Here is a 4,300-nt window from a genome sequence, read left to right as displayed (position 1 = left end):
CCTACAAATACCCCTTTACCCACAAACTAAAAACTGACCCAGAACCCTACAAATACTCCTTTACCCACAAACTGAAAACTGACCCTGAACCCTACAAATACCCCTTTACCCACAAACCAAAAACTGACCCTGAACCCTACAAATACTCCTTTCCCAACAAACTGAAAACTGACCCTGAACCCTACAAATACTCCTTTCCCAACAAACTGAAAACTGACCCTGAACTCTACAAATACCCCTTTACCCACAAACTGAAAACTGACCCTGAACCCTACAAATACCCCTACAACCACAAACTGAAAACTGACCATGAACCCTACAAATACTCCTTTCCCAACAAACTGAAAACTGACCCTGAACCCTACAAATACCCCTACACCCACAAACTGAAAACTGACCCTGAACCCTACAAATACTCCTTTCCCAACAAACTCAAAACTGACCCTGAACCCTACAAATACCCCTTTACCCACAAACTGAAAACTGACCCTGAACCCTACAAATACTCCTTTCCCAACAAACTGAAAACTGACCCTGAACCCTACAAATACTCCTTTCCCAACAAACTGAAAACTGACTCTGAACCCTACAAATACCCCTTTACCCACAAACTACAAACTGACCCTGAACCCTACAAATACTCATTTCCCAACAAACTGAAAACTGACCCTGAACCCTACAAATACTCCTTTCCCAACAAACTGAAAACTGACCCTGAACCCTACAAATACCCCTACACCCACAAACTGAAAACTGACCCTGAACCCTACAAATACTCCTTTCCCAACAAACTGAAAACTGACCCTGAACCCTACAAATACCCCTTTACCCACAAACTACAAACTGACCCTGAACCCTACAAATACTCCTTTCCCAACAAACTGAAAACTGACCCTAAACCCTACAAATACCCCTACACCCACAACCTGAAAACTAACCCTGAACTTCCAAAAAACTCCTTTACCCACAAACTGAAAACTGACCCTGACCCCTACAAATACCCCTTTACCTACAAACTTAAAACTGACCCTGAACTCTACAAATAGCCCTTTACACAAGTACAGAAAACTGACCCTCAACCTCAAAAATACCCATTTACCCACAAACTTAAAAACTTCCCAAATCCCACTAAATACACCTTCACTCACGACTACCAAAATTACCCTGAACCCTAAACAATTAACCTATAACAAAAACTATGAAACTAAGCCAGAACACTATAAATAATAATGAACACAACATTAAACATAAATATATACAAAAAACAAATATTTTTCAAAAAACTATTATAAAATATATTATCACATTAGCTATAATAATAATTTAGATTAATTAATATTGTTTAATTCCAATTAATTAATTAACATCAACATTAATTAACACATTACATTTAAATGTATATAATTAATGTAATAAAGTCATTATTATAAATTAATTACCAATTAATTTATTTAAATGATATGCAATATATTAATTACATCATTAACTAATTATAATTAATGTGTTAGCAATTAATAAATGTAAATAATATACTAATTCTTAATCTAATAAATAACTAATTATTCTTAATTAATAACCAATGTATCAATGAAAATCATATACAAAATTTTTAAAAAAAAATTAATTATTAATAATCAATTAATCAATTAATCAATTACATTATATGCTAATTAATCAATTAAACAATTAACTAATTAATATTAATTAATTACCAATTAAAATCTAATAAAAACAATTACCACACATATATTAACTAATTAATTATTATTAAATTACTTCCCACCCTATTCCCCTATAAACCCACAACCCGCTCCTAAACATTTGGTACTATTTATTTATATATTATATATATATTATTTTATAAAATCAATATTTTCTAACATTTTCTCGATATTTTTTACTTTCACTCTATTTCGATATTTTGTCTAGTCGATATTTTTAAGTCGATATTTTTGTATTCGATATTTTTAGGTCATTTTTGCAGTCGATATTTTTTTCAACGATATTCCTATAGTCGATATTTTGTTAATGTCGATATTTTTCCGTCGATATTTTGTCCATTCGATATTATGTAGTCGATATTATGTCCAGTTACCGTGACTACCCTGTATGCCCCAGCTTCTGCAAGCAGACAGGGGCTCCAACAGCAGGGTCCCAAGGTAAACAAAGTTTGGCCTGGGATAGGCACATAGTTCCCTCCCCCTCCTGTCCAGCAGATGCAGCTACCTGGTTGATTCTTCCAATAGAATATGCTTGTCTCAATGATTAAGCCAAACACATCAAAGTACACACAGCCAACATGCTTGTCTGAAATAATAAATCTAAATCGAAACCCATATTTAAAAAGCGCAACCTATTACCCCTCAGGGTATCCAGGGGCTGGGGGCTATTGGTGAGATAAAATGAGCTATTGACCATAGTCACATGATGCTGAGCTGAGCTCCTGCCAGCGATAGAACGGTTAGCCCTGCAATCCAGAGTAAGGCGCTCTGACCAATGTGTCACTCCTCTGCACTTAAAGATTAAGCTAAACATGTTTAAGTACACAATGCTGATGCAGTAAAACTACGAATGGCTCCTTAAATCATTTATGAATTCTTTTACCGCTCCTTTGGTTACTTGGATATCTGCTGCTTTTGCAGAGCTAACAGATGTGTCCAAGCACATGTATGTATCAAACCGAGACCAATCTGGCCGGCCTTGCCACTTTGGTGACTCTTGATGGCCTCAGGCCCATCATATGACTCAGTGATGGGGACGACACATTCGGATGTCTGCCCTATTAACTTTAAATGGCACTTTCTTTGCCCACCATGGTGACCATGGGTAATGTGCAATCAGGGTTCAATTCCAGAGAGTTGGCTTGAGAAACAGCACCCACATCCAATTAAAGAAGCATGTGTGAAAATTACCCACTCCAGACTTGTATGTAGTAAAGAAAAATTACAATACAGGTGTCTTTTGAAGCCCTGTAATTGGAATAAGTACAACTTAAATCCTGAGGATTCCATGGAGTGCAAGTCTGGTGTGAACAGCCATACTAAGAGAAGCTCAAAATGCATACATTAGAGTTGTAGCAGTTAAAAAGCTTGTAGTTGGATTTTGGGATTGACACAGCAGTCTCCATCAAAGGGGTGATGAGAGGTAAGGGCTGGCCTGTGAATGATTACGGTTTTCAAAGCAGGCTAGTCACCTGAAAAATGTAATAGGCCTTTCATTCTATTTTGCTAGTTTGTGGAAATGTGCTCTGATCAAGAGGGACAACCAGTGGCATTCATAGTGTACCAGTAGACATGAAATTCTTTTAACAGCGTAATTTGAACCAAAGCAACAGCATTTCCAAAGAATGTTTTCATTAATCAAGAGCTGAAGGTTCAAAGGCGATCAGATACTGTTGTAGCTTTGACCATGTGCAATGCTGAATAGCGATTGGGCAGCATTATTCCAATGACTCACTAAGTAGCTTCTGGGAAAATACACTCTTTGGGTTTCAGAGCAGAGTATAACTGCAAAGCTGGAACTTAAAGGTATCGAGCCCTGGGTTGAGCCCTGGCTCACATCAGCCCTGGTAGGTAGCTGTAAACTCATGTGCAGGTGGGGCAACCCTCACTTATTGCCACACACCAGGTGGATCAGTCCTTTGTGGCAGGGCTGGCGTTTGTAGACTTGTGTTGCTATGTCTGGGAGGATCTTTTGACATGGTAGATGCTCGCTTACCTACCTTCTGTGTCAGGCGGGTAGGGTTACTGGTCAAGCCCCTGGAAACACTCTTTAAATTGATGAGGCTGACTTCCAAAGGGGAAGGCTCATGTGGTGCTGGATTGTCTTGCTGTGAGAGCAGTGAGTAGTCGGTGTTGCCTTCCTCCCGCCTCTTCTCCATCTGCCGGTGGATGAAAATTGTGACACTTTACAGTGAATCACCTGGCTTGCATGTCAATATAGAACCCAGCTAGCTGTGAGAATTATTGTGAATTGCAGGACCCATGGATCATTGACACTTTGAATGCACCTTACAGCACTGTGTTCCTCCTGGAACTACTCCTGTTTGAGGGTCCCTTGAATGTCAGTTCCCTGTGGCTCTCAAAGGCATGTCTGAGGCAGTCTAAGGGGGATCCGCTCCCTTCATCCTGCCCCAAGGAGAGACTCCAATTGCCTGTAGCAGTTCCCCCTGGTGTGTGTTTTAATGCAGCTAGTGCACCTGGGCTTCTCCCAGCTTGGTGGGGTAGGTAGGCGACCACTCCACCACGGGCAGGAAAAAAACAGAGCATCTTGCTGTGTGCATGCATAATTGTCTGATGGC

General features: G+C 39.3%; 1 pseudogene; it reads left to right on the top strand.

Moving 5' to 3' along the window:
* The first annotated feature begins 3,901 nt into the window (after nucleotides 1-3,901).
* On the top strand, nucleotides 3,902-4,055 carry LOC144820918 (5.8S ribosomal RNA; annotated as a pseudogene).
* The last annotated feature ends 245 nt before the right edge of the window (nucleotides 4,056-4,300 follow it).

Source organism: Lissotriton helveticus, chromosome 2_1 (genome assembly GCF_964261635.1).
Source record: "Lissotriton helveticus chromosome 2_1, aLisHel1.1, whole genome shotgun sequence".
Taxonomy (NCBI): Eukaryota; Metazoa; Chordata; class Amphibia; order Caudata; family Salamandridae; genus Lissotriton; species Lissotriton helveticus.
The sequence above is the reverse complement of the archived record's forward strand: the minus strand, read 5'-3'. Positions and strand labels throughout refer to the sequence as shown.